Source organism: Podarcis bocagei, assembly GCF_964188305.1.
Source record: "Podarcis bocagei genome assembly, chromosome: 10".
Lineage (NCBI taxonomy): Eukaryota > Metazoa > Chordata > Lepidosauria > Squamata > Lacertidae > Podarcis > Podarcis bocagei.
In genome coordinates, this window is record NC_138135.1 from 10,675,113 (window position 1) to 10,688,072 (window position 12,960).

Sequence of the window (12,960 nt, forward strand, 5' to 3'; positions counted from 1 at the left end):
TGATAAACTTGCGATAGAAGTTCGCAAAGCCGACAAACCGTTGGACCTCCTTCCGGTTGCGCGGGCTCTTCCAATCCAACACCGCTCGAACCTTGGCGCTGTCCATGGCTAGCCCCTTGTCAGACAGCTTGTAGCCCAGAAAATCCACCTCCGTCACGTCAAATTGGCACTTCTCCAGCTTGGCGTAGAGCCTATGTTGCTTTAGCCTGCTCAGCACTTCCTTGACGTGTTTGTCATGCTCCTGCTGCGACTCCGAAAAGATCAGGATGTCATCTAAGAAACAGACGCACGTCTTGTAGAGAAGTCCCGCCAACACGTGATGCATAAATGCTTGAAAAACGTGGGAGCCATTTTGCAATCCAAAAGGCATAACTCTATATTCGTAGGTCCCCAGTGGCGTGAACATGGCTGTCTTCCACTCATCACCCTCCCGCATGCGAATGAGGTTGTACGCCCCCCGCAGGTCCAACTTGGTGAACACTCTGCCCTTCCGTACCTTTGCGAGGAGGTCGTCAATTCGGGGCATGGGGAAGTCCGATGGCCTAGTCACACTGTTCAAAATCCTGTAATCCACTACGAGTCTCTTTTGGGGCGTGTCCCGCTTCTTAACAAAGAATACGGGACTGCCCCCCACTGCCTTGGACTCCCGGATGAAGCCGCGCTGCAAATTATGATCAATGAACTCTTTGAGTTCTTGCAGTTCGTCCTCTGACATGGAATACAGTCTCCCTTTAGGCAGCGCCGCCCCCGGCAGCAGGTCAATTTTGCAGTCATATGGTCTGTGAGGGGGTAGCCTGTCTGCCTCCTTCTCGCAGAAAACTTCCAAAAATTCAGCGTACTTGTGGGGAATCGCTTGCAGCGTGCCTAGCAGCAGCTGTGACTCCTCTTCCTCTCCTTCCTGCCTGGGTACGATGCAGTGTTCAGCACAAAAGGAAGAGCCGAAGGTCAGCTGCCTCTGGTACCAAGCCATCGTTGGGCTGTGCTTGTCCAGCCAACTCATGCCCAATACAACGGGCGTGTCAGATAGTTGAGTGACGTTGAAGCTGATGATTTCTCTGTGATTCCCAAGTCGCATCACCATTGGTGGTGTCTGCTTCACCACTTGCCCCCCGAGCAGCTCCCTGCCATCCACCGTGACAACCTGCAGGGGCAGTGTGGCCGGCAGCAACTGCACAGCGTGCCTGTCGACAAAGTCCTGCCCTATAAAGTCTGCATTGCTGCCTGAGTCAATGGTGATTGGCACGTCTATGGTGATTCCATTGGGCAGCTGGAGAGATGCTGTGAGCCTCACTACTGGTTTGGGCGGGAGGGGGTTCACGGGCTGTAAAATCTCTGGGGACTGCGTCACTAACACGTCTGGCTGGGCCCCAGTGCCTCTTCCTCCAGCCAGACTGCGTCGTTTCCCTGCTGTGGTCCTCCTTGCTGCGTTGCTGCAGTCACCATTGCTGAGGCTGCAGTGAGCTTGTGGGGCCTCTGGGGACACTCTTTTGCCATATGCCCTGGTTCCTCACAGACGTAACACTTCCTGTTCCCTCTAGGAGGCTTCGCTTTCACTGCTGCCGGTGCTAGGGCTCTGGTTGCTGACTGAGCCCTTGCACCTCCAACCTCCATAGGTTCGGCTCCTCCTCCTGGCGGAGGCGTGGATTGCGCCCGCGCTGCTTCTCTGGGAAGGAAGGAGGGGCCCCCGGCTGGTTCGCGCCCTCCACGCCCTTCGTCCTTGCTCCACGGACGTCCTTCCAGCCTCACCCCCACTGCCAGTGCCCTCTGAACGACCTCCTGGGTGGTTCGGGGTCTCTCCCCCCTCGCGATCTCATCTTTAATCGAGTTGTGCAGCCCCTCCCAAAAGAGGTCTCTTACAGGAGCCGAATCTCTGTCCCATTCCAGGGCACTGACCAAGGCGAAAAAGCGGGCATGATACTGCCTGACGCTGGCCCTCCCTTGTCTCAGCCCATGCACCTCCTTCCGTGCAAGATCCACGTCAATACTTGATAAAAAGCACCCATCCATCGCTTTAATAAAGGCATCCGCATTCTGGAGCGCCGGATCCTTATCTCTCCATAAATTGCGTAGCCATGCTTTCGCATCCCCATGCAGATGGGACATGATGAACCCCACTCTCTCTTGTTCATCTCTAAAGTCTTTATGCAGCAGTTGCAGTGCGCACAGTACGTCGGCTCTAAAGTTGGGATACTGTTGCAGGTTCCCATCGAAGTGAGAGACCAGCCCGCCTGTCCGTCTCGCCAACCCAATTCCCTCCTGCCGGGGTGTCTGCTTTGTCAGCACGTCTAACCTGACCTGGAGATCCCTGCAGGCGGCAGCTGCCTCCTCCTCTCTCTTCCTGGATGCGAGAACCTCGGCGTTCAGTTGTGCCACTGCTTTTCTGAGGTCCTCTATCTGCTGCTCAGCCGTCATGTCGTCTGCCGTTCGTGAGCTCGCTAGTAGGCACCTTTTTCTCTCCCCTCCTCTAGGCTGTAGATGCCCACAATGGTGAGACGGAGCTTACTGTCAGAGCTGCTTGAAGATCCTAGCTCACAGAGGATCACGCTAGCCAGCGATCATTAAGTAAAAGTCTTTATTGAATTACAGTTTCCATTCTCACGCTGCTGCGCGCAAACTCTACGTCTAGTAGCTAGATCGGCGAAGCTCCGTCTGAGTCTCCGCCCCGTGAGCACCAACTTAATATCCTAGCCTTGCTCCACCTTTTCCGCCTGACTGTCCTCCTCTGGGTCCCTCTACCCCCCGGGGCCTCCTCCTTCCGGGATTCTTCTGACGCTGACCCGGACCCTCCTGCCTCCTTGCGCCGGGCTTTAGGACCTGGTTCCCTTTCGGGGCTGCTTACTGCGCCGCCTTCCTCTGCATTTGAACTTGGCGCGCGCGCCCAACCTTCCACCTTCCTCTTAACCGTTTCTTCGCTCCCCGATGGAGGTGTGGCCACTCCTGACTCATGCCCTCCCTCCTGTGGTGAGCTGCCAACGCTTCCCCCCTGGCTCCCTTCCTCTTCCCTGCTTCCTGGCGGTGACGCTGGTCCCGATTTCCAGCTGCTCCCCCCTGAGTCCCTTCTGGCTCTATCTTCCTGGGGTGCCCCCCTTGCCCTGGCCACTGGTGCTCCTTTCTGTGAATCCTCTGATTCACTGGAAAGACTAGGAGATCTCGGGTCGTCGTCATCACTCATCTTTTCTTCTGCCTCCTCCCCTTCGCTCTCTGTTTCCTCCCTTGCCCGTGCCTCTGCTCCTAAACCCCTGACAATTATCATCATCATTAAAAACTCAAGCCAATACTGTGATGCAGCTACAAAGATGTCAAATGCAATTCTTGGATGCATCAGGCATGACATTGGTGCAGCAATAAAACTGCTAGAACGTTTGCACAGCAAAGTCTGGTTTGGTTTCAAATTGGATGGGGGAAAACATGTTGAGTTTCCTGCATTGAAGGGGTTGGACTACATGGCCCTTGAGGTCCTTTCCAACTCTATAATGCTATGATTCTAGTACAGTGGGAAATATGAGTAATCACTAAGCCATAGAGGGACCAGATATGGGACATCTATCTAATTTTGCTCACTACGCGAATTTTATTTTTTTATCATTCATTCTTTTAATTTAAAATACGGTATGTACATACCCCCTGCCGTGGAAGCATCTCCAGCCAGCCTGCAACCCCAACACAAAATATAATATGGAATTTTACAATACAGTGGTACCTCGGGTTACAGACGCTTCAGGTTACAGACTAACCCAAAAATAGTACCTCAACGCTCCTATCTTAGTGCTCAGCTATGACGGGATCGTGTCCTTTGTATCTGACATCTTCCCATGTCCCATACGTGCTTCCACAACCTATCTCAGTAATACAGTGGTACCTCTGGTTGTGAACAGGATCTGTTCCGGAGGCCCGTTCGCAACTTGAAAAGCCCGCAACCTGAAGCGCCATATCTGCACAGGTGCGCAGCATGATTTGGTGCTTGTGCACATGCGCGAAGCGCGATTTAGCACTACTGCACATGTGCAAGAAGTGAAACCCGGAAGTAACCCTTTCCGGTACTTCCAGGTCGCCGCAGGACGCAACCTGCAAAACGTATCATGAAGCAAACGTATCAAGAGGTATGACTGTACAGTGGTACCTCGGGTTACAGACGCTTCAGGTTACAGACACTTCAGGTTACAGATGCTTCAGGTTACAGACTCTTCTAACCCAGAAATAGTACCTTGGGTTAAGAACTTTGCTTCAGGATGAGAACAGAAATCATGCTCCGGCAGTGCGGCAGCAGCGGGAGGCCCCATTAGCTAAAGTGGTGCTTCAGGTTAAGAACAGTTTCAGGTTAAGAACGGACCTCCAGAATGAATTAAGTTCTTAACCCAAGGTACCACTGTACAAATTACAACATAATTAAAATTTGGCACTGTGTGTGAATCAAGCCCATGTCTGCTTGATAGTGTCAGGACGGACTACAGCTGAACTCTGAATGGTCCAGGTCAGGCATTGCAGCAAACCAAGATTAAAGGTCAAGGTAAAGGGACCCCTGACTATTAGGTCCAGTTGTGGCCGACTCTGGGGTTGTGGCGCTCATCTTGCTTTATTGGCTGAGGCAGCCAGCGTACAGCTTCCGGGTCATGTGGCCAGCATGACTAAGCCGCTTCTGGCGAACCAGAGCAGTGCACAGAAACGCCGTTTACCTTCCCGGAGCAGCAACTATTTGTCTACTTGCACTTTGACGAAGCTTAATTAAATTAAACTGCAGATTAATGAGGAAACGGCACAGAACAAATTTATGGGTGAACACAGAGTGACCTGGGCCGCAAATAGACTGATTCATTCATCTCTAGGTAGAGTCATGTCTCAAATCTCGTTGGTGAGACGTTGGGAAGATATGTCATTGTCTAGGATGCTCTGACATTTGACTTCAGAGAATGCTCAAAATGAGATGTGGGAATTGTATTCTCCGCTAAGCCAGAGCCTGGCGAGGTGTGTCTTCTGCCAGAATCTTGCTCCTGCCAGGGCAAGAATCCCTCCAAAGAAATCCTTCAAACTCCTCCACGTCGTTGCTCTTGAAATGTTCCGAAATGAACACATACATCTTCTGGTTCAGAGGCTGGGAGTGCCTGTTACAGGATGACAGGCGGGGCAGGTGCCTTACCCTTTAAGGTCAACATCATCTGAAGCCTGGGCAAGAAGAACCTTTTCAAATAACAGAGGTATGGGGCCATCGGGCGAAGAGCCAAGAAGCACCACTTGGAGATAACTTGCAAGAATTCAGAAGTGTGCTCTTCAGATTCCCCCGTTTCACATTCCCACCCAACATTCTGAATTACAGACACAGCCGGCCATTGAGGTATGAGGGTTTTCTCTGTCTAGGAGGGCCCACAAGTTTGGTCATAAACTCAGACCATACATTTAAAGTGCTATGACACCACTATATTTCTTATTTTTAAATTTTACATATACTTTTCAGATTTATAGGTAAAGGGACCCCTGACCGTTAGATCCAGTCGCAGACGACTCTGAGGTTGTGGCGCTCATCTCGCTTTATTGGCCGAAGGAGCCGGCGTACACCTTCCAGGTCATGTGGCCAGCATGACTAAGGTGCTTCTGGCAAACCAGAGCAGCGCACGGAAACGCCGTTTACCTTCCTGCCAGAACAGTACCTATTTTTCTATTTGCACTTTGACATGCTTTCGAACTGCTAGGTTGGCAGGAGCAGGGACCGAGCAATGGGAGCTCACCCCTTCGCGGGGATTCGAACCGCGACCTTCTGATCGGCAAGTCCTAGGCTCTGTGGCTTAACCCACAGTGCCACCCACGTCCCTTATGACCCCTGGCCTATTTCGTTATAATTATAATAATAATTTTGTCATTTATATGCCACCCATTAAGCATTAAAACAACATCCCTATACAGGGCTGCCATCCGAATTCTTCTAAAGGTTGTATAGGCTCTGTGGTTTAACCCACAGCACCACCCGCGTCAGATTTATATATTTTCCCAATTTTAAATTCATCTTAACATTTCAAAACTTGACTTCCCCCGCTTTCCTCGGTTCCTTAAATTTATTTTTAATATCTTCTACATATCCAGATCAACTTAATTGGCTCATTATTCATCCACTTTATTTTATTTTATTTTTATAAATTTCTGTACAGTTTGGGTAGTTCTATCCCTATAATTCCCAAAAGAAAAGCTTCTGATTTTTATTTTTTTTACAAACATTATTTTAAACATCTTTTTCGATTCATTATATATTATCTCCCAGTGAGCTTTAACCTTACTATAAAACAAGTCTTTAAACAGTCATAGCTTCCCCCAAGAATTCTGGGAGCTGAAGCTGGTTAAGGGCATTGAGAGTTGTGCGCATACCCTCCAACATTTCTCCAATGAAAATAGGGATGTCCTATTCCATAGGTAGGCAAACTAAGTCCCAGGGGCCAGATCCGGCCCAATCGCCTTCTAAATCCGGCCCATGGACGGTCCGGGAATCAGCGTGTTTTTACATGAGTAGAATGTGTCCTTTTGTTTAAAATGCATCTCTGGGTTATTTGTGGGGCATAGGAATTCGTTCATTTCCCCCCCCAAAAAAAAAAAAATATAGTCTGCCCCCCCCCACACACACACAAGGTCTGAGGGACAGTGGACCGGCCCCCTGCTGAAAAAGTTTGCTGACCCCCTGGCCTATTCCATTATAATAATAATTATTATAATAATCTTGTCATTTATATGCCACCCATTAAAAAGCAGAGACATCACCTTGCCAACAAAGGTCCATATAGTTAAAGCTATGGTTTTCCCAGTAGTGATGTATGCAAGCGAGAGCTGGACCATAAAGAAGGCTGATCGCCAAAGAATGGATGCTTTTGAATGATGGTGCTGGAGGAGACACTTGAGAGTCCCATGGACTGCAAGAAGATCAAACCGATCCATTCTTAAGGAAATCAGCCCTGAGTGCTCACTGGAAGGACAGATCCTGAAGCTGAGGCTCCAATACTTTGGCCACCTCATGAGAAGAGAGGACTCCCTGGAAAAGACCCTGATGTTGGGAAAGATGGAGGGCACAAGGAGAAGGGGACAACAGAGGACGAGATGTTGGACAGTGTTCTCGAAGCTACCAACATGAGTTTGACCAAACTGCGGGAGGCAGTGGAAGACAGGAATGCCTGGCGTGCTCTGGTCCATGGGGTCACGAAGAGTCAGACACGACTAAATGACTAAACAACAACAACATGCCACCCATTAAACATTAAAACAACATCCCTATACAGGGCTGCTATCAGAAGTCTTCTAAAGGTTGTATAGTTACTTATTTCTTTGGCTCAGAGGGCAGGGGTGTTGCATAATTCCATACCGACGTAAATAGGAACGTCCTATTCCATACCCTCCAACATTTCTCCAAAGTCAGGCAGAGAGCTGAAAAAGAAACAGTGTAATTAATTTTTCATTCCTCGCTCTGCAGTGTGCCGTCTCTCCAATCACTATAATTTATGCTCGTCCTTTTCATAGGCACAGGTTGGATTTTGTGTCTAAACAGCGTTCCACCTTGTACCACGTCCCCCCGTGATAAAAGGCAGGTTCAGCCAGAGTTTGCCTCTTCTCGCTGGCAGGCAGGTATCTCCTGCGCCCTGTCCGCATTCTTTCCAAGTGCTTCAACTTGTAAAAAAATAAAATAAAAAACCGCAGTCTCAAGAAACACACTGCCCCAGCTCATCTCACTGTACCAAGCACATGTAATCTCAAAGACAAATGTTTAGATGTTCATAAAGTCTCTCGGCATTGCATGATTAAATGCAACGGGTTATGAAAGCTATTTCACCATTTCCCCCCTGAAATCTCCTTGCTTCCCTCTCTCCTGTCCTCTGTATTCCTTCCTTCTTCCCTATTCTCTTCCTTCCTTCCTTGGATTTTTGACTAAAAGTCTCCAAACTGAGGTATAATCGTAAAAAAGGGGGGGGGAGAATAAATGATTATAAGGTTTTAATTACAAACCACCTTGAGTGAGCATTTTGTTTTTTTGTTTTTTTATAATAAATTTTATTAGTATTTTCCAAACAACAACAAGAAAAATATCGAAAAATAACAATACACAAAACACAAAAACCAGCATACAAAAAAAAATCCATATCTTACATGTTAATAATATAAGCACTAAAAAGAAAAACAAACATTGACTTCCACCAATCCAACAGCACCTCCTTTACCTCTCATTATGTCCTCCTGTTTTCCTTATCATCTCAATCCTAGCATCTAGATATAAATCCCTCTTTCTTATCCTTTCACTTCACAAGGTTATTCCAGACTCAGCCAGATTTCTGTCCTCGAACCTGGGCTTTTAAGGTATTCATTTAGGCATTCCCATTCCTTTTTGACTTCATTGAGTGAGCATTTGACCTGAAAGGTAGTGTGAAAATACCTAGATAAAAATGTATACCGATAACAATCAAACATTGTATCAATAACTCCCCCCCCAAAAAAAATAGTTATCAGAAATGATTGGTATCCTCCAGAGATACATAGTTTATATGATTTTTTCCATAATAGCCAAAGTCAATACTTCTTCTACCACAAAGACAAATGGTTGGCGTGAAATAACACATGGGACTAATTAATACAGGTGAGAGGGCCCATTCGGCCTGCCAGGTGTTGCTGGACTACAACTCCCATCAGCCCCAGCAAGCATGGCCAATGGTCAGGGGTGATGGGAGTTGTAGTCCAGCAACACCTGGAGGGCCAAATGGGCCCTCTCACTTGTATTAGTTAGCCCAGTGTCTTATTTCATGCAAACCATTTGTCTTTGTGGTAGAAGAATTTATTGACTGAAGGAGGATCTGAAGTAAAGCCAGAGGAAAGTGTGGCCTGGTGAGGTCATGTAACTTGGGGAAGAGTCCCGAGGTCCGGATTCAGAGGCACTGAGGGCCACATTTGTTTGATTTCCAGTTTCGGCCCACCAGTCTAGTTTTCACCCAGCAGAAACTTCGTTGCTTTCTCTCTCTCTCTCTCTCTCCTCCAAGAATCCCCTCCTTGTATCACAGCCATTGAATTTAATTAGCTGCCTGCAAGCCTTGGCTCAGGGTTGGGCCACTGGTGCCAAGGCAGTATGAAAGCTTCGTTAGCCAATAAGCCAGATTTATAGCCTCACCCAGCAACGCTCTGGCTTTCTCCCACTCCGGTGAAATATCCTCAGCTTCTAACCAGCATATTCAGCAAGTCAGCCATTAATTCAACCCAAAGCAGGAAGGATGTGATAGATCAGTGTTGGCCAAACTTGGGTCTCCAGCTGTTTGGGGACCACAATTCCCATCATCCCTGACCACTGGTCCTGCTAGCAAGGGATGATGGGAGTTGTAGTCCAAAAACAGCTGGAGACCCAAGTTTGGGAAACACTGTGATAGATGCAGATAGGTAGCCGTGTTGGTCTGCCATAGTCAAAATAAAAAAATTCCTTCCAGTAGCACCTTAAAGACCAACTAAGTTAGTTCTTGGTATGAGCTTTCGTGTGCATGCACACTTCTTCAGATACACTGAAACAGAAGTTGCCAGATCCTTCTATATAGTGAGAAGGTGGGGAGGGGTATTACTCAGAAGGGTGGTGGGAATGGGAGATTGGCAGATAGCTGAGATGAGCCTGTTGACGACTCTTAACGACTGCAATAGGTCTTACAGGAAAATTGCAACTCATTACCAAACTTAAAACCATGGAGAGACCTGGTCTGAACAGAGACATTGGATTCTTATCTCATTATACATGACTAAGCCATTTTTCACCTTCTCACCCCTTGCCTTTTCCTGTAAGACCTATTACAGTCGTTAAGAGTCGTCAACAGGCTCATCTCAGCTATCTGCCAATCTCCCATTCCCACCAAACAGGTGGTGGCTGTACCTGTCACTGGCTCCCAGTCCCCTTAATGTTGGTTTCTCTGTCTTCCACCCTACCAGTTCCAATGGTCTCCAGCTCCCATGGTGGGTCAACATCTATTGCACAACTGTTCCAGGCTTTTTAGACTCATCTACCCATCACCTTGCCACCAAGGGCCGTATAGCTAAAGCTATGGTTTCCCCAGTAGTGATGTATGTAAGTGAGAGCTGGACCATAAAGAAGGCTGATGCTTTTGAATTATGGTGCTGGAGGAGACACTTGAGAGTCCCATGGACTGCAAGGAGATCAAACCTATCCATTCTGAAAGAAATCAGCCCTGAGTGCTCACTGGAAGGACAGGTCCTGAAGCTGAGGATCCAAGACTTTGGCCACCTTATGAGAAGAGAAGACTCCCTGGAAAAGACCCTGATGTTGGGAAAGATGGAGGGCACAAGGAGAAGAGGACAGCAGAGGACGAGATGGTTGGACAGTGTTCTCGAAGCTACCAGCATGAGTCTGACCAAACTGCGGGAGGCAGTGGAAGACAGGAGTGCCTGGCATGCTCTGGTCCATGGTGTCAGGAAGAGTCGGACACGACTAAACGACCTCAGATCCTGTATCCCTGAAGGAGCGACTCGACCCCCATCGTTCAGCCCAGACACTGAGATCCAGTGCCGAGAGCCTTCTGGCGGTTCCCTCACTGCGAGAAGTAAAGTTACAGGGAACCAGGCAGAGGGCCTTCTCGGTAGTGGCGCCCACCCTGTAGAACACCCTCCCATCAGATGTCAAGGAAATAAGCAGCTATCTTATTTTTAAAAGACATCTGAAGGCAGCCCTGTTTAGGGAAGTTTTTAATATTTAATTCTGTATTGTTTTTAACACTCGATTGGGAGTCGCCCAGAGTGGCTGGGGAAACTCAGCCAGATGGGCGGGGTATAAATAATAAATTATTATTATTATTAAACAACACATGTACTATCTGAAACCCAAGGGGTGCATTGGTTGCCAGATGTGATCCCCCCCCAGCTCTCCTACCCCACTAGTAAGGATATGATTGTTTTAAAAGACAAAACAGATGGGTCCATTTGAGCCTAATTCAATCACCTCCCCATCCTTCAAGATATTTAACGTTCCTAAGGATGAAGACAAAGGCAATAGTTTCTCGGGATGAAGACAGTAATAAAAAAAGTGTGGCTCTGATGCAAGTTTTGCTGCATCCATTCCAAGGCATTTGTTTTCAGGGCAATGAGCATCCGTTCAAAATTCAAGTCACGTCCATTGCTATTCAAAGGCACGCTGGTCCTCCACCTTTGCTGCTCTCAGTTATCCAGATGACCCCTCCACACACACAACGATACGTCTGTCTTCACCCCGAGATGACTGTAAACATGTTGAGTTGTGATTCAGATCAAGTTGTGTGTGTTTTTCCCCCAGCACTGCATCAGGCTGAGCCAACAAACATGGGTCCTAAAATAGCATTCAGTTCCATTATCGTCCGCAGGAGAGGAAACACCTTGTGGGAGCATTCAGGGAAGGGGGTGATGTGCGCTGAGCTCTAGGGTGGGGTGGAAGGGAATGGCTGTGGTTTCACAACAGAACAGAGGCTGTTTTCCATGAGAGGGAGACCAGCACATCATCCGGCATTCTACAGCACTGGGTTAAAGTCTGGTGGGCGGCTGTAGTATAGACAGCTGGCCAGAGGAGGGGATTGAGCAGGAAGAGTCTAACTGCTTCCTTCTTTGGGAAATAGATTAGCAAGATGAAAGGATAGGTTTTCTCCCACACAGCACTGGCTTCTTGTTTATTATTATTATTATTATTATTATTATTATTATTATTATTATTATTATTATTAGTTGTGCCCCTTTTTGTACTGAGCTCCATCAAAGATCAACCTCTAAGCACTCAGTTCTGCCTCTTAGCTCCAGTCCTGAGACAAAAGGACAATGGGACAATGTGCCTGTTTAGATTTGCCTTAATTTCTCATTTTTTTTCCAACCTTGGGTTTGGTTCTCAGCATTAATATTTTAATTAATATCTCTTCCTTTAAATTCCTAGGAGTGTATCTCAGTGAAGACCTTACTTGGAAAATAAATACAACCCAGGTGGCTAAGAAAGCCCAACAGAGACTCAGTCTCCTCAGATTATTGAGAAAGAATGATGTCAATCAACATTTGATGATCTCCTTCTACCGTCAACAATAGAAAGTGTCCTTTCATACTGCATCACGGTGTGGTACACTGGTTTGACATCAACTGATAGGAAGTGCCTGCAGAGGGTGGCGAATACAGCACAATATATTATGGGCTGCCCCGTGAATCCGCTGGCTGAAATAGTGGAAGAACGTTGCCTCAGGAGAGTGAGGAAAATTCTCGGGGATGATTCACAACCTGGCCAGCACTTTCTTGATCTCCTGCCCTTAGGGAGAAGATATGGAAGCCTGATTAGTCGCACCAACAGGGTAAAGAACAGCTTCTATCCGTGAGCTGTTAGGCTGCTGAATGAAAAGATAACAACAGGGCAACTGACTTTTGGGTTTGGTGGGTGTGCGTCAGTAAACGAGAGGAATTAAGACTAAGAGAGCTGAGTGGGAGGTGCTTGTGTAATCTCACTGTATACAAGTTGTACAAGTGACAATAAAGTATTTCAATTTGTCTGTCCTGAGCATACTGACATCCAGCACTCGCAAGAGCCCTTCTGGATCACACCGACAGACCATCGTGTCCAGCATGCTGTTCTCACATCATGGCAAGGAGCCATGAATTTGCCAAATCCTGTTCTTTTTTTAAAAGCCATCCAAGTGGGTGGCCCTCATTACCACTTGAGGGAGTAAATTCCGTAGTTTAACTGTGGGCTGCTGTGTGAAAGAATACAGGCGCAGTCAAGCCTGGTGTTCTTGTGGGAATTTTCTCCACTGAAAAGCGACAGTGCCTGACGGCGCTTGCTTTATAGTCCAGTAAAAGTAGTCACACGCCAAGGCAAGGTTGGGAGTTGAATGCAGACCGCCAGGCCTCTCTGTCCAAAGCTGCCTAGGTCACGCCTCCTCTTCTCAGGCCACTCCCCGCACCCACCCTGCTGACATCCACTTTCCTTCCTCCAGCCCACCCTTGCAATGTGGCCCT